Source organism: Pseudopodoces humilis, chromosome 25 (genome assembly GCF_049639895.1).
Source record: "Pseudopodoces humilis isolate 2021_Gansu_Grassland_sample_001 chromosome 25, ASM4963989v1, whole genome shotgun sequence".
In the NCBI taxonomy this organism is placed as follows: Eukaryota; Metazoa; Chordata; class Aves; order Passeriformes; family Paridae; genus Pseudopodoces; species Pseudopodoces humilis.
This window is the reverse complement of record NC_142224.1, coordinates 1,819,618-1,837,958: the sequence shown is the minus strand read 5'-3', so window position 1 is coordinate 1,837,958 and position 18,341 is coordinate 1,819,618. Positions and strand designations below refer to the sequence as shown.

At 44.0% G+C, this 18,341-nt stretch overlaps 1 protein-coding gene across 3 annotated transcripts in view; it reads right to left on the bottom strand.

The window, feature by feature from the left end:
* The window catches only part of PKNOX2 (PBX/knotted 1 homeobox 2), a 92,423-nt gene extending 74,082 nt beyond the window's left edge, over nt 1–18,341 (bottom strand). Inside the window, exon 1 of one of the 3 annotated variants that reach the window (XM_088066775.1) lies at nt 18,274–18,341. The gene's annotated coding sequence lies outside the window, so the exon portion shown is untranslated. The remainder of the gene's footprint in view (nt 1–18,273) is intronic. The other 2 variants (XM_088066774.1, XM_088066776.1) reach the window with 2 other exon arrangements.

The following is an 18,341-nucleotide window of genomic DNA, read 5'->3' as shown; positions in this document are numbered from 1 at the left end:
GTCTGTTAAAGGCCTTTAGTAAATCCCCACTTTATTCTCTCAGCTCTGTCTGGGCTCTGCTCTAGGGAGCCTCTCCAAGGCATCAGGGAGTGAGTAGGGAGTGAGCAGGGAGTGAGCACAGGGTGAGCAGGGAGTGAGCAGGGAGTGAGCAGAGAATGAGTAGAGAATGAGCAGGGAGTGAGCAGGGAGTGAGCAGAGAATGAGTAGAGAATGAGCAGGGAGTGAGCAGAGAGTGAGCAGGGAGTGAGCAGAGAATGAGTAGAGAATGAGCAGGGAGTGAGTAGAGAATGAGCAGAGAGTGAGCAGGGAGTGAGCAGAGAATGAGTAGAGAATGAGTAGAGAATGAGCAGGGAGTGAGCAGGGAGTGAGCAGGGAGTGAGCAGGGAGTGAGCAGAGAATGAGTAGAGAATGAGCAGGGAGTGAGCAGAGAATGAGCAGGGAGTGAGCAGGGAGTGAGTAGAGAATGAGCAGAAAGTGAGAAGAGTGAGCAGGGAGTGTGTGGGAGCTGGGAGCATGCCCCACCTTCCCACCCATTAAAATCCCATTAGATTTCCTGAAATTTACTTTTTTCTCTCAGTAATAATAAATAACAATATCTTATATTTAAATACACAGTTATAAATATTACACACATATATATATAACTATGCATTTATAATACATTATATATATTTTATATTTCCTATATGTTTAACTATGTATTATAAATAGTATATAGAAGGGGGTTTTTTATATACACACTATATAACTTATTTATTATATAAAACAGAGATAGCATAGCTTATCCTATATGTAACAATACTGTATTACATATAGAGATAGTCTATATTCTATATAGTCTATATTATAGTTTGTATTTCATCTTTTATAGTCTGTATTATCTATTACTGTCATTCTCATACATATTAATTATATTCTTAAGCTATATTAGATACTTTATGTCTATTATAATCTAAATATAACATATATTTATTATATCATATATCATAGATATTATACACTACACTGTATATCACATCATTTAATTATATAAATACATGCATGATATGTAATTTATCGAAAAACCCATGGTTCAGCCCCTATTTTTCTGTATATAAATATATATTTATTTTTTTATATATATAAAATATATGTATTTTAAGTTCCAACCCACAGTTCAGCTCCTGTAAAAAAAAAAAATATCCAAAACCTGAAGGACCACTTGCCATTGGAGAAAAATGTGGAATGTAACACCTGAGATGGAATACATCTCCATTCTGGATCTCAAGTGAGATAGATTGAGAAATAACAGGATTTGAGGTATTTGGGAATATCTCATTTACAAAGATCTATTCTAGTCCATTCTATTCTATTTAATCCAAAGTGAATTTGCTCAGAGATTCCCATGGAGGCTGGCAGAAATAGGAATCTTTAGGAGAAAAACCAACACCTTGACACAGAGATGCACAACTTGGGAGTGAACAGCACTTTCCAGGACTGGCAAGGATTTCCTTCCTGAATTTCCTGAATTCATTTTCCTGAATTTCCAGACTCTGCAGGATTCTGCTATCCTGACATCGTGGCTTTTTGGAGAAAATCTAATTTATTCTTCAACAAACCCACTTTTGCTACACCACAAGATATCAATGATGATTTTGGGGCTACTTTTGAGCCTCAAAACCTCACTCTGCCTTTTCCTGATCAACCATCCCAGGTAAGCCAAAACCCTCTGGAATTTGGTACTTTGCACCAGAATTCCATCTATCATTTGACACACGAGCATCCCAATGTGGATGGATGTTGCAGGAAGCAACTCCTCTAAATTTTTTGGGGGGGATGGAAAAGCATTTTCAGGGTTGCAAGAATTAATTAATTTGCCAAAGCAGTGTTTATATCCTGCATTCCCAGTGGGAATTTTTCAGTAGCCAAGTGGAAAGGTTTATTTAGCCGGGAGCGGCACTGGCTTCACAAACATTTCCCCTTATCCAGCAGGGAGAACCTCACCAACCGAAAGGAGATTTAATTAGTGAAAATCTCGTTAGGCAAACGAAATTATCCGTAAGACAATCCTGCTCTGGACAGGGGGGGTGATTAACCAGAGCCATTAATTGAGAGCGGTGCTCCAACAGGCAGCTCTGCTCCAGGATGGGGGGGCTGGGGGAGGACCCCACACCCCACCCCCACCCCCTCCGTGCTTGCCTAAAAGCCCTTGAGCATCTCATCAGCTCACCTTGATTGCATCATGCAAATTGCAATTAGCTTTTCGTTTCATCACCCCAGAAAACAGGAAAAAAAAACCAAACCAAAAACGTATTTTGGAGGTGCGGGCGCAGCAATGCCCAAAATTTGAGAGGGATCAGAGTGGTACCCACCAGTCAACGTGCCTGCATCTCACCACCCAGCACTGAGACACACAAATGCCATTTTTCAAGTTATTTGAAGATATTTTGTTATTATTTCCAGCTCTCACAGGAGGGTTTTTACCCTAAAGCTGTGGGTGTTTTCACACTGGTCCCTAATGACGCCTGGGAGCACCAAGGGCATTGTTCAGGCTCAGGACTGCAGGGAAACCTAAAAGAGCTGAGAGCACAAGCTGGGATGCTCCAGAATTCTGCAGGACTGAGCCTTGGAGGTGATGACACGGCCAGAGGAGTGGGAAGGGACCTGCAGCTATTTTAACCTCCTGTTTTAGTAGGATATCACAGAGCCACCTGTAAAAATCATCCATTCAGGGCAAGAGAAGCCCTCCTTTTGCCAAGAAGTCCTGCAAGACGCCTTGAAAAAATGGGGGGAAAAAGCCAAAACCTCATCAAATTGGTGCCCATAAAACACTCCTGGGTTTTACATCTATAATTATGTTTATATATCTCTTGTTCAAGAGGAATCCCTAGGGATCTCACCCCAGGAGCAGCCTCCAACTCCAAGTTTGAGCATCCCTAAAATGATGATTCCCACCCCCATCAGTTCCCAAGCGTGGAGGAAGGACACAAAATTGCCATCACCACCTAAAAAAACCTCAAATTTGGGAGTTCTTTAGATGCAGGGTAAAGATGAGCTGACTGAAAACCTGCCAGGGATGCATCAGGTTCCAGGTGGAGTGAGAGGATGGAGCAGGGTGATGATGGATACTGGAGGAATGACCCACCTGATATCCCACAGAGCAGCAGCTAATTGAGAAATACCAATTAATTCCAAGCTGCCAGGGCCCAGTATATATATTCCCCATATATTACATTCCCAAATATGTTCTTCCACTATATTCTCCAATATACCATATTTATATATTAATTTTAAATATATTATAAATATATTAATTATAATTATATTAATTATATATATAAATTATATATATATTAATCTATATATATTTTTTTTAGACATACAGATGTCTGAAACATTGCATTTCCCAATACATATACAAGGAATATTAATTATAAATATATATTTTATATATATATATAGACATACAGATGTCTGAAACATTGCATTTCCCAATACATATACAGGGAATATTAACTATAAATATATATTTTATATATATATATAGACATACAGATGTCTAAAACATTGCACTTCCCAATACATATACAGGGAATATTATCTAATTTTCTTCAATACATATAATATTCCCCAATATTTTCTATTTCTAAATCTATTCCCTAACATTATATATTTTATATTCCTTATGAACAATAAATAAATAAATAGATAGATATATATATTATCTATATATATATTAGATATATAATATATATCTAATAGTATATATATATAACTATATATATATATATATATACTATATTATTTGCATTGTCCTTAACTTTAAATTGATTCAGAGTCTGCAATCAACTCAATTATTTGAATTTTTTTTGCCATATCCATCAGTTTTTCTACATCTTGGGCTCAACTTATTGTTGTCCAACTTCTGTCACAAATTTGTTATGACTTTTCAGTCAAAACTCAATTTTTGTCAGGCAAAAGGCATTTAATCCTTTAAAGATCCTTACCAGATCCTACTCTCTGGACACAAAAAATAAATTTGAAAAACGAGGCTTTATTTAAAATTTGGTTTCATCTGAAGGTCAGATTTTACTGAAAAGCTCTGTTTTTAAGGAAAACCATTTGATGGGCAGTGGGTTTGGATGGGAATTACAGACCTTGGGCATCAGATCCATTTTGGGATGAGATGGGAGTGACCAGCCCGGTGTTGGACACTTGTGGAATTTTGGGGAATTTCCTTTTGGATGGGTTTTGGGGAATTTCCACGCTAAAAGTGAGAAAGGGTCTGGAATTTGGACTTTTGGTGTGTGGGTGCACTGCTGGGAGGTTTTAATTCAGGTGCCCTGTGAGCACCTCTGCTAATTAGGGTACCCCATCAGGACCTTGGCTGACTTGGGTGCCCTGTGAGCACCTTTGCTAATTAAGAGGGCCTGGCTGGAGTTTTAATTTGGGTACCCTGCAAGCATCCTTGATGACTGGGGTACCAACTCAGTCTTTGTTAATTAGGGTGCCATGCCAGGGTCTTTGCTAATTAGGGTGCTCTGGAGGAGCTTTGCTGATTTGGGCACTCATTAACTTGGGTACCCTGCAAGGACCTTGGCTCATCCACCTTTGCTAATTCGGGTCCCACGCCACCATCTCTGCCCATGCAGATGCCACACCAGGCTCTCTGCTAATTAGAAGGCCCTGCAATGACCTTTCCTAATTTGGGTGCCTGGTTGGCATCTTTATTCTTCGTGCCCTACGAGGATCTTTGCTAATTAGGGTGCCCCGTGAGGGTCTGTGCCATCCCACGGCCTCTGCCACCGCGGCTGCTCTGCTGAGCTCCTTCCCCCAGGAGGAGTCTCAGGTGCCTCAGGGCACCTTTGGTCTCCAGGTCACGAGCAGCAGGTGACACAAAGGGCCACCACAGAGGTGACACCACTCCTGCCTCACTCTGGGATGCTCCATGGGCAGGACGTGGCTCCATCCATCCCTCAGCAACAGGAATGGCTTTGGCATCCCAAACTCCCCCAGGAGTGGGTGATGGACCCCAAACTCCCCCAGGAGCAGGTGATACACCCCAAACTCCCCCAGGAGTGGGTGATGGACCCCAAACTCCCCCAGGAGCAGGTGATACACCCCAAACTCCCCCAGGAGTGGGTGATGGACCCCAAACTCCCCCAGGAGCAGGTGATACACCCCAAACTCCCCCAGGAGTGGGTGATGGACCCCAAACTCCCCCAGGAATGGGTGATACACCCCAAACTCCCCCAGGGGTGGCTGATCCATCCCAAAATCCCTCCAGGAATGGGTGATACATCCCAAACTCCCCCAGGGATGGCTGATCATCCCAAAATCCCTCCAGGAATGGGTGATACACCCCAAACTCCCCCAGGGGTGGCTGATCCATCCCAAAATCCCTCCAGGAATGGGTGATGCATCCCAAACTCCCCCAGGAGTGGGTGATGGACCCCAAACTCCCCTAAGGAGAAGGTGATACACCCCAAACTCCCCCAGGAGCAGGTGATACACCCCAAACTCCCCCAGGAGCAGGTGATACACCCCAAACTCCCCCAGGAATGGGTGATACACCCCAAAATCCCCCAAGAGTGGCTGATCCATCCCAAACTCCCCCCAGGAGCAGGTGCTGCACATCCCTGCAGGCCACGGGGCAGCTCCTGGGATGCCTCACTGGAGCATCCCAAAATCCCATCTGCAACCCCCACGCCACATTAATGACTCGTATTTTGCTAATTGTACAAACCTAATGGGGGAAGGAGCTGGCAGGGGGAAAAAAAAAGGGTAATGGCCATCAGGCCAGCAATAAACCAAAATTAATGGGCTGTGGGAAGAAATCATGTCCACTTAATCCCAGCTTTGGAGCTCTAATAGAATCCTGGAACACCAGGGGGGGTTGCTGAATGCTGGGGTCACTCCTGGGCTTGCAGGACAGTTTGTGGGGGAGAGGAAAGAGCAGGAGCATCTCTCCAGTGCCCTGGAATGCTGCAGGCAGCAGGAGAGGGGATAACTCCCGTGGGAGAAGGCAGAGATGGAAAATGCTGCTGAAAAACACCGTGGTGGGACTCTGCCTTCAGCTGGGGGATAGCTGCTTTTTATCCCCTTTCCATTTCTTTATTTCTAATTTTCCTTTTTTTTTTCTTTTTATCCCAATTTTCTCTTTAAATATTATTTTATTTTTTTTCAATTTGATTTTCTTTTACCAATTTCCCTTTTCAATTCTCTTTTTCTATTATTTTCCCTCATTTTGTCTTTTGTTTTTAATCCATTTTTTTTTCAATTTTGCTTTACTATTTCTTTTTAACCAGTTCTTTTTTTCATTTTCTTTTCTTTTTATTTTTTTCTCCTTTTTCCCCACCTTTTCTATTTTCTACCAAGTTTCTTTCTTCTTTTTACTTCTATTTTCTGTTTTTTCCCCATTTTTTTGTTTTTCATTACCATTTTCTTTACTTCCTTTTTTTAACCAATTTTCTGTTTTCTTTTTATTTTCTCAGAGAAAAATGAAAACTATTTCCCCACCACAAAGCAGGAAAAACCCACCCAAAACTCTAACCCAGCAAGACAGAGATGCAGGTGTGGGAACCACCCAGGAATTCCCAATCCCTATTTTCACTCTCTCACATCCAACTTTTTCCCCAGCCCTGCTTCATCCCAGTAAAAATTTAATTACTTTGTGATTTTTGCTTGTCCTGGAACAAAAATCCAGTGCATAAATATCCCTGTTCCTAAAGGGATGGAGAAAAAACTCATCCCAAACTTTCCCTTTGGATTAAACAAAAACAACAACAAAAACCCAAAACAAAAACAACAAAAACACCACAACTTTTTCCCATAAATTTGGGTAGGAGCAAAGGTCCTCATTCTAGGAAAATTTGGATTAAAAATGGATGTGGAGCATTTCTGTGAAGCTGTGCAAATACAGATGAGAGTGGACATCACAAACACTTGGAAAAACTCAAATCATTGTTTTCCAACCAAACTGCCCTGCCCAGGAGACAAAAATGTCCAGTAAAATCCCAGTAAAACCCAGTGGTTTGTATTAATGCCCCAAATCATACTGGGAGTGAGACGCCAGAACCCCAGAGCCAGGCTCCACTCCCTGCTCCTGTTTGGGATGGCTCCCTCCAGGGAGGCTGGAGAGCTTCTTCCTATGGGAAAAATCCCAATTTTTTCTCCTGAAAATGCCAAGGGGGAACAATTATTTTTAAATGCTCCTATTGTTGAGGAGCCATTTAGGGCTGGGAACGATGGATTATCCCAGGCTGGAGCAGGGATGCTCAGGGATGCTCCAGCTCCCTGTGCTTGGGGTACCAAGCAAGGATACAGGGATCACCCTGGGCTGGAGCAGGGATGCTCCAGCTCCCCGTGAGCAAGAATTCAGGGATCATCCTGGGCTGGGATGCTCCAGCTCCCTGTGAGCAAGAATTCAGGGATCATTGTGGGATGGACCAGGGATGCTCCAGGTCCCTGTGAGCAAGAATTCAGGGATCACCATGACTGGACCAGGGATGCTCAGGGACGCTCCAGCTCCAGGGATGCTTGGGGTACCAAGCAAGAGTACAGGGATCACCATGACTGGAGCAGGGATGCTCAGGGATGCTCCAGGTCCCTGTGAGCAAGAATTCAGGGATCATCCTGGGCTGGGATGCTCCAGCTGCCTGTGAGCAAGAATTCAGGGATCATCCTGGGCTGGGATACTCCAGCTCCCTGTGAGCAAGAATTCAGGGATCATCCTGGGCTGGGATACTCCAGCTGCCTGTGAGCAAGAATTCAGGGATCATCCTGGGCTGGGATACTCCAGCTGCCTGTGAGCAAGAATTCAGGGATCATCCTGGGCTGGGATACTCCAGCTGCCTGTGAGCAAGAATTCAGGGATCATCCTGGGCTGGGATGCTCCAGCTCCCAGAGCACAGGGAGAAAATCAAGCACCCAATACAGACACACTGAATTCCCAGATTTTTCCCACAAGGATTCAGGCTGTTCATGTGGAAAGCTAATCCAGGGTTACAGGCACGAGCTGCTTTGATGCCCTGGCAGCAAAAGGAGGAGCGAGCTGATGTAAATCAAGCAGGGATGTCACCCAGGGAGGCGCTGGCCCGAGGCTCAGGTTGCAGGATCCACCGAGGGATTGCGGGGCCGTGTTGGAGCACAGCTATTTTAGGATTGGGGATATCATTTCACCAACAATTCCCCTCAGTTTCATGTGACACAGACCCAGCATCCCTAAAATAAACGGGGACTACACCCCATCTTAAAGGGAATGGAAATAGAAATGTTAAATGTAATAACAGGGATCCAAATCGTCACTGCCAATGATTTGCCTTATTTTATTTCCAGGAAGGAGAATAAATGCACACAGGGGGAGAAAAGCACTTTGGATTTTGGCAAATATTTGGAAATCTTGTTAATTAATGGTAGAGTGGACACAAAGATGCAGCTGAGATGCAGAGCTTGGGATCACAGAGGGATTTGGTGGATGTTTATATTGTATTTGGGGAGTTTCCCCGTGGACATTAAAAATAAATAAACAAAAACTTTCCATTGGTCCCTGCCAGTGACATGCTCAGGGTTCCTTACCCAGAGCAGCAGAAAGATGTGATGTTCCATGTGCCAAAATAGCAAAAATTTCAAGGAAAATTGTTATTCACTGATTTTTTTTTCCCTACTGTGCAATGAATCGAATGGGGATTTTTTTGGGGCCCAAAATCTCTGATTTAGGATTATCCCAATTCTTGCAGCCATATCACTGCTTAATTTCATTGTATATTGAAATAACTTTATATTATACATATTTCTATTAATTGTATTTATTATATATATAAATATGCATGTATTACATTATATATATGCTATATACATGATATATTATGTATTATATTTACTATATATTAATTATTATATTTATTTTTATATATTTATTATATATAATATATGTTACATATATTATATTACATATTTCATATATATTTATTATATTTATTATATGTGTTTTATTTATTATATTATATATTATTTATATTATGATATATTATTATAATATATCATATTATACATTATATATTGTATATTATGTATTACATATTATATTTTATATTATATTTTATATCTATTGTATTATATATATTATATTTTATATTTTATATGTTACATACATATATTAATTATACTATATTACATTATAAAAGTTCATTAACATATCCCAATCTCTTCATTGAAAACTATCACTTATCAGCTGGAAAAATCATCTGCATCTCCTGTGGAAGGTCAACATCACTTTTGGCAGCTAAAACTCACTCAGCAGCAAGTTTCAAATTTCTTTTAGACCCCATTGCTGCAGCTTTAGAGAACCCACCTCTGTTTTAGTCCCCTTCCTCGCTTGCAAATGGAATGTAAAGTTGAAATTCAGCTTGTAACCCAAAAAAAAAACCCAACAGAGGGACAGGGAATTTTCCAGGAAACTGAAAATCCACCGAGCTCATGCACTCAAACACTGGCAGGAGGAGCACCAGGAGTGTGTGCACGTGTATCCAAGCCGTGTTTTTCCCTGGAAATCACCACTGGCATGTTTAGTTTGCATCAGAAAAGTTCTTTTCCTTTAGGATTATATGAACAGGTTGATCACCAGCTGCATTTTGCTGTGGGGGACAAGATTTTCCCCCCTCCAAAACTGCCCAGCACTCAAGCTGCTCTCATGTTTTATTAGAATTAGCAACTGATTGATAATTTGCTATTATAAATCAACCAATATTTTTACTATAAATTAATAATTTTCTGTTATAACCTGACCAATCCATTACTTCCTATTACAAATCCATCAATAATTTTCTAGTATAAATCAATCCATAACTTTTTACTATTAATCAACCCACTATCTTCTATTACAAACCAATCACCAATTTCCCATTACAAATCAATCAACCCACGATTTTCTACCCCCAAACCAGCCAATAAATTTTTATTACAAGCAAACCAACTCATGACTTTCTATTACAAGTTGATCCATCGATAATTTTCTATTAGAACCCAATCGACCTTTGGCTTGCGAGCGGAAATCAATCAATCAATCGGGTTTTATTCCGAGTCCATTTGAATTTAATTGAAATTAATTAGCTCCCAGGGCCCCCACACCCCCCCCAAGCAGGTATTTATAGCCACCATGTCTCATCCCCACTGCCCTCAGCCCCGGTCATTAATTAAATTAGCACAAAGAGGGGTTTGTTGAGCGCTCCAGCCTCCCGAAGTGGAGCCGGAGAACAGGAAACAAAGGCTGGAATTCTGTCTGCTCGGCTCAGGGGTGCTGCAGCAGGGCATGGGGTGCCCCCACCCCACAGCAGCTGTGCCATGGGATGGGGAGCAGCCCCCCAAGATGTGGGATGGATGGGATGGAGCAGCCCCCTGAGGTATGGGATGGATGGGATGGAGCAGCCCCCCGAGGTATGGGATGGATGGGATGGAGCAGCCCCCTGAGGTATGGGATGGATGGGATGGAGCAGCCCCCTGAGGTATGGGATGGATGGGATGGAGCAGCCCCCCAAGGTGTGGGATGGATGGGATGGAGCAGCTGAGTGATGAGAACCTCACTAAAGGAATTAAATCCCACCTTGCAGCGGGTCTCACCCCATCACTTCAATATTTACACTCAGGGCACCCCAAAGCAGAGGCTGGAACACCTCAATTCAGCCACTTCCCAATCCTTGAGCCATTCCCAACTTATCACAGCCCTGCTGCACTGAGCCCCTCTCCAAGCACAATTAACTCAGGGTGGAAAAGCTCCCAGTAATTCCTGCAGGGATAACAGCGCTGGGAATTTCTCTGGCTTTCCCCCTGTTGAGCCAAATCCCTGTAAAAATGGATGCAGGGAAAATAACAACACCCCCACCTCGATGTCTACCTTGAGATAACCTTGGCCCCTTGCCAGCTACTCAGCTATTAAAGATGCTACTAAACCACTTTATTTAGTGGTTTTAGCATAAATATTCTCACCAGGACCTTCAGCTCCACTGTTTGGGGTGTTAAAATTTAAAAGGGAAGGAAAGGGGAAAAAAAAAATCAACCTTCTGGAGGTTGTTTAGGCAAGGAGGAATGATTTAGCACGGTGCAGGGTGGGATTAAGATGGCAAAGGTCAGGCTGAAAAGAAGGAAAAGCTCCCCAACAGCAAGAGGTGTCTCCTGGTATGAGGAAAAAACACTGAAAATGCTCAAAAAGAGTGAAAAGCAACTTGATAAAAAGTGATGGTTGAGACAGTGGGTTTGTATGGGGGAAAATCGTGGGAATGGGGAATTTGGCCAGGAGGGTTCCTGGTCTGGGGGAGTCACAGCCAGGAGCCTGAAGAGCATCACTAGGAATGGACAAATGTTGGTAAAAATACATCAGAACCCCTAAAACTGCACAAGTAGTCCCAAATTTGGATAAGCACCCCAAAAAAATGTAGCAGCATTGCTAAAATCAGATGAGCAACACTAAAAATGGGTAAGAATCCCTAAAACTGCATCAAGTACCCCTAAAGCTGGAGCAGCATCACTAAAATCACACCTAAATTAATCATCCCTAAAACTGCATTTATGAAAACTGCCCTGGCATTCCTGGAACTGGCACCAGCACCCCTGAAGTTGGATAAGGATCTAAAAAAAATCTAAATCTAAAAATCATACCAGCATCACCTTATAGGAAAATAATCCATTGATACCATTTAGTATTTAATTCATTTAATTTATCTTTAATTATTTACAATTTACTTTTTATTGGTTATTGAGTATGTATTACTAATTTATTTTTTATTGTTCATTTTTTCTGATAGTTAAAGTTTGTTCTTTACCATCCCACTGCCAAAGTGGCCCACTTCATTATTTTTGTTTTAGAGCAATTAATTAATTACAGGAGTTATGAGAGGTTGGATCTGGCAGCAAGACAGAAAGAAACCAATTTCTGCACATAAATGCATTAAAAGACCTTTGCAGGTATTTTATATAAATGGGATTTTCTTGGGATTGAGATAAAAAATAATCAGAATTTATTTCTTTTTCTTTTTAACTCCTCTAACAAAGTTCACCTCCTCAGAATCCAGATTTTGGAGGATTTTTGACTAATTCTATCTAAACTGGGTGAGTGAGGAGGGTGAGCAAGGTCAGGGAGGGGATGCAGGATGCAAGGGGTGGGATGGAGAGCAGGGGATGCAGGGAGACCTCCACCCACCATGCCTGAGCCAATTATTTATAATTATTTATTATGAGCTGATGAAGGGATAATAAAATACAAGACCTGGAGAGGGCTCAGCTCACTCACCAAGAGCCCTCCCTTCGGAAAGAGGCAGCAGGAAGACAGTGGAAATAGGGTGAAAATAGGGGAAAAAAAGGAGAAAAATCAAGCAGGAAAAGACATTTTTTATCTGGGACAGCATTGAAATCTCCATCCAGGCTCCCAGCTCGGCAACAGGCAGCGGCATTCGGATGGAGAAATTAGCAGCTTGGAACAATAAATTCCCTTTTAAATTTATTGCTCAGGAGCATTAAAAATGTCTAAAGTGGTTTACATCCACCAGCACCGTGGGAATTCGCCCAGGGATCCAGGAGCTGGTAATTGCTATTCCCAAACTTGCCTTGGAAGCTTCAAGTAGTGTTTAAAAACAACATTTGAAGGGTTTTATAAAGCCATAAAGTGCCCTCGATGTACCTGGGAGTGATGGAGCTGGGAGAGGCTGGTCCTGCCTCCACCAAATAATCCTGGGAATAACTCACTGCTGATCTGGTAATGGGAAAAGAAACTGCTGTGATTCAATATTGGGATTTTTTATTCCATTATTTGGCCAAGTTTTGCCTTGCTGGTGGGTTGTGGGGGGACATCAGAGAGTCTGGGCTGAAAAATGTTGGGTTTGCTGCTTGGACAAGGCTGGGCTGTCAAAAAAAGGGGGGGGAAAAAGGGGGAAAAAAGAGAAAAAAAATGGTAAAATAGTAAAAGGAAAAATAGAAGTTAAAAAAAAAAAAAAGGGAAAGAGGAAAAGCCAAAAAAGAAAATTAAAAAGGGCATAAAAAGGAAAAAATAAGAGTGAGAAAGAGGAGAAAAGGGAAAAAATATCCCCCCTCTTTTTTTAGGGGAGAAAAAAGAAGAAAAGGAAAAAAAGAAAGGAAAATGAAGAAAAAAAGAGAAAGAGAAAAAATTTTTAAAAAGAAAAAAAGTAAAATCAAGGGAAAAATAAAACAGCAAAATAAAACCAAAAAAAGGGAAATATTTAAAAAGAAAGAAAAAAGGAAAGAAAATAAAGGAGGAAACAAAAAAGGAAATATGGTAAAAAGGAAAAGAAAGGGGAAAAAAGAAAAGAAAGGGGAAAAAAGAAAAGAAAGGGGAAAGAAGACAAAGGAAAATAGTAAAAAAAAAATAAAGGAGAAAAGGTGGAAAAGGGGAGAAAAAAGGAGAAGAGAGGGGGAGGAAGTGGGAAAAGGAGGAAAATTAGGGGAAAGGTGGGGGGGGAAATGGGGGGAAAAAGAAAAACAGAATCAGCTTTTCCTGCCATGGAAAAAATTCCAAGGAGTTCAAGCTCCAAGCCCAGCCTGAAGGAACTCCCAGGTCCTGGGAGGCTGAGGCTGCTCCCAATCCCTGCCAGGAATTTCCCACTCCCAAACACATCTTCAAAACAAACATGAAATGGGGGGAAAAAAACAAAATAGAAGCTTCCCATAACTGCTCCAAAATTTGGATTATTTTTAATTGGCTTTCTGAGATTTCTGGCAGGGATCCAGGCACAGCCAGGGAAGGGAAAACCTGGCCAAAAACTGTGGGTTCAGTAATAACATTTTTCATAGTTTTTGTAACACCTTGTTAAAGCCAAAAGCTCCGGATTGAACATTCATGGGCAAATTTTTTTCCCCCCTCAACACAAGTTTCACTTTCTCCTCCACCTGCACCAAAATAATCTGGTTTTTCAGGAGCATCAGTGCTGCTGCACACCTAAACCTGTGGGTTTATGGCCTTTTGGTGATATTTGGGATTCTAATTTGTATGGGAGGGTTGGGACAGGTGGCACAGGATGTTGAAAGACGGGTCTGGAAAGTGAAAGTCAAAAAAAAGTAAAAATGAAAGTCAAATGAAAGTAAAAAAAAATCCAATAATGGTAAAGCAGAAAAAAATGAAATAAAAATTTAAAAAGCAAATAAAAATGTAAGAATAAAAACAAAACTAAACCAGATAATCTAAAATAAAAATAAAATATGCCAAAAATTAAATAAGAAATAACATGAAATTAAAATTAAATTCAAATAAAATAAGTAATAAGTAGATAACAATTCTTTAAAATTGTAGAATTTAAAATGTTGCTTTGGGAAGTGGTTTAGTGGTCGATTTCACAGCTGAACCCAATGGTCTTGAAGGTATTTTGCAACCCAACTATTTAACAGACACCAGTTAACCAGTAAACCCAGGCTTTGTGTTCCTGCTTGGAAAAGCCAAAAAAATAGGATATAATGGAGCAGTTGGGAAGTGCTGAGGCCAAATTCCCGTCTTATTTATACAGCTGCAAATCACAGCTGGGCAAAGGCAACCTCATCCCACCAGGATCATGGTTCCATCCCATCCCATCCCAGTTTTCCCATGGGGATCACCTGGAGCACCACCTCAGTCCCTTCAAGGCTGGAGGCAGAGATAAACCCGAGTTTAAATTTAATTGAGGATTAATTCCCATCCTTCCGGATTATTATTTGGAGCTGGCATCTTAATGATCTGACTAATGATGCTGGGAATTAATTTATTTTTGGGCTAATTAGAGGGCATTTGTTAACACCCTCTTTGGTGGTGGCGAAAATTATTTGGGAATCAAGTTATTCGAGAGTGTATGGGATATTAAATGCAACTGGGAATTGTCTGGATCCAGTAAATTATCCCACTACCACCCCAAAAAAGAAGATTTCCACATGCAGGAGTGAAGGAAGGATGGGGAATAACTGGGGACAGGATGCTGGGATGCATCAGCAGTACCCATGACCTAAAATAAAGATGATCCTGATGCTCAATCTGGCTTTCCCACCAGGATTGCAGATGCCAAACCTCCCTTAATTTATCCCTAATTGTGGCAAGAGTTTCCTCCCAACTTTAGGAAGTGTGGGCTGTTGCTCCTTGCATCCCTCCCATCAACTCTCAGCTGCCCCATCCCATCACTCTGACTCATTTCACTGATTCCTTCAAGCCACAGCAGCTCCCAGGAAAATAAATTGTGCCAAACTGGGGTGTCCCAGCATCCCGGGTTAATTTTCTCCATGTCTTCAGGAAATATCCCAAGAATCCATCACACAAACCCAGCCAGGATGTGCGTGGTACCCAGAGGTGCAGTGCAGCCCCTGCATCCCTGAGGATGAGGATGGATGGGTAAAGGATGCTCTTCCCAGCAGGACCAAGCCAATATTTAAGTTTTGTGGGAGGACAAAAAAAAAAATACCCTGTTGTCACTCAGAGATTTATAGATGCTGTCCATCAACTTGGAGAAAAGACAAGAAGTAATTCAGAAGTTCCCTGGAAAAGCCAAAATCATCCAAAATTCAAAGCTGCCCCATGAGGGTCTTGTTTTATCCTTGAGTTAGAAAAACAGTTATTCCTGATGTGCCAGAGGGGTAAAACATTCTTCTCCCAATACAACTTCATGCATTTAATCCAAAAGAGGAAATTTCCTTTAAAAAAAAAAAAATCCTTGGAAAAAAAATGAGATTTCCTTAAAAAAAAAGTGACTTCCTTTAAAAAAAACACTATTTCCTAAAAAAAGTGTTTCACTTGAAAAAGGAGAAACTTTTTTAAAAAGACAATTTCCTTAAAGAAAGGGAGACTTCCATAAAAAAGAAGATTTCCTTTATTTTCCCCTCCCAAAAACGATGGAGGGAAAATGGAATATGTTCCTGCAAGCTCAGTGGGGAAGCTCAGCATCACTTTTCTCCCTGTTTTTACCCTCTCCCCACGATGTCAGGGAGTGTTTAATGCTATTTATAAATAAATATCTAATATTATAAAGATCTCAGGTTAAAATGAAGGGGTTTATGGGCTGGCTTTGGGGGTCAAGGGCTGCAAAATGCCTTAAAAAGCCAAATTTTGGGATGCTAAAGGAGCACAGCATCTTCTTCTCCTCCTGACACCACCAGCTCCCCTATTAGCCTCTCCTGTAATTAGCCTCAAGCAATTAACTTTTGCTCCTAACGAAGGAATCTCAGTGCAGGGAGTTAAATAAAATAGGAGGGAGGAGGGGAAAAAAAATAAGGGGGAATCCTGATCCCATCATCCGCCTGCTCCACATAGCTTAAACCCAAAACAAGGTGCTATCTTTTCACCTAAATCTCCCAAAATCCAATTGATTCACCCAAACCCCTCTCCCCGTCCACATGAGGCTGGAAAGAGCCCCCAAAACATCGGACCCCAAAGGTTTTGGGGTGTTTTTTTTTCAGAGAGTACCAGTTTTTCAACAAAGGGATGATGCCAGCCACACCAAGTCAGCGCTTTCGGAGGCACGATGTCCAAAAGTTTCATCAAAGCCAAGTCCACTGAGCCACACGCTGCTTTTCCCAACTCCAACCCCAGAACCTTTCAGGATTTAAAGGCAAAATAAGTTGAAAAAAGGCAAATTAAGCCATTTCCTCTCCTATTTTTTGCTTCTCCCCGGCAGACAGCTGTCCCGCATCCCAGCCAAAAATAATCCATCCCCCCCTCCCTTTCCTCAATCTAATCTCCCCGGCTGGGAGTTTGAAAATATCCTGCCGGGTTTAGGGTTTCCCGTTACCCGGTGGGCGGTGAGATAGTGGGAAAAAAGATCCTTGGGAGCGAGAAAAACCGGGAAGAGCCCAAACAAAGAGCCGGAGCCCAAGTTGAGCTTGGACACCTGGCGAGGATTGGGATGAAGTGGAGGGACACCCCAAACCCTCGGCAAAACTTCCCGAGTTGCACAATGCCACCGGAGCCGCCCTCCCACAGACGGAAATGCAACAAAAAAATCAAGGATAAATTTCAAATATTAATAATATTAGTAGTATTAATGATTATTATTATTATTATTATAAAGAAGAAGAAGAAGCCGTCCCTGCATTGCTGCAGAGCCACTAAAAGGCATCGAGTATTCATCCATCCATGGGGCAGCTGCCAAGGGGTCCCGCGGAGTGTTCCGGGGGGGAAGGGGGTGTCCTGGGGGAAATGGGGAGCTCCAGGAGACGGCGGCACACGGGGGATTCGGGGGTGCACGGGGGGTTTGTCCCGGGAGAGGCGGCGGGATGCGCCATTCCTGCGGGGGCCACGCTGGGCCACTGGAGGCGAGCCCGCATCAGGCCCTGCGAGCTGGCACCGCTGTCCCCCCGGCCCAGCGGGTGCCCCGGGGGTCCTGGGGGGGCACCCCGAGCTCACTGGGTGCTTTGCAAAGCCGGGATGCTGCAGATAAATCGCCCCCCCCACCACCACCCGCTGCAGCCCCCCCAACCCCGGGGTGGGGGGGGGACAACTGCCCGGCCACCAAATGCCACCAGCTGGGGGGCTCCAGCCCTCCCCGGGGGTCGTGACCAGCGTGGGGGGCTGAGACCCCTCCTCGGGGGAGCCGTGGCCAGCTGAGGGGGGCTGGCATCCCCGGGAGAGGGCTGCAAGGAGCCAAGGGGGGAGCGCAACTGCTCGGGGGGGGGCTGCAGCCCCAGGGAGGGCACCCCAAGAGCTCGGGGGTCCGCAGGCAGCCCGGGGACACTGCGGGGAGCGCGGGGGCTGCGACCCCCGGCCGCTTCCAGATGCCCCCTCCCCTTGCAGGGCCCCCCCGGGGGTCGCAGCCCCCCTAAAAGCTCAGCAAGCGAGCGGCGGGGGGAGGCTGCAGCCAGCCCTGGGGTACGGCCCCCCAAAAAACACCGCGGGTTCTGCGCCCGGGCAAGTTCTTATGGGGGCCGCAACCTTCGGGGGTCTGCGAGCGCACCCCGCAATCACCGGACACCCCCCGGGATCGCTGCCGTCCGCCGGGGATGGGGAGGAGGGGGTGCACCCCGCCCCGATCGCCGCATCCCCCCAAAATTATCGCGCCCGGCCGAGGGGGTGACGGCGGAGAACCGCAGTGGCACGGCCGGCCGGAGGCCAGCCCGCAGCGGGAACCGGACACCGGGGACGGACACCCGCGCTGCCCCGGCCCCGCAGCGCCGGGGGGACGGCGGGAACGGCAAGTTACTTCCCGCACCGGAGGGGATGGGGGGTGGGGGGGTGTCCCCGCCGCCGCCGCACGTGCCCCGCCGCCCGCGCCGCTTTGTCCGCCGGGCTCCGCGGCTCCGCCCGCCCCCGCGCGGCGGCCCCGCCCTGGGTGACAGCCCTACCTGCCCGCCAATCTTCATCACACCGACACCCGCCTGACAGCGCGGCCGCCGCTCGCCGCCCGCCCGCC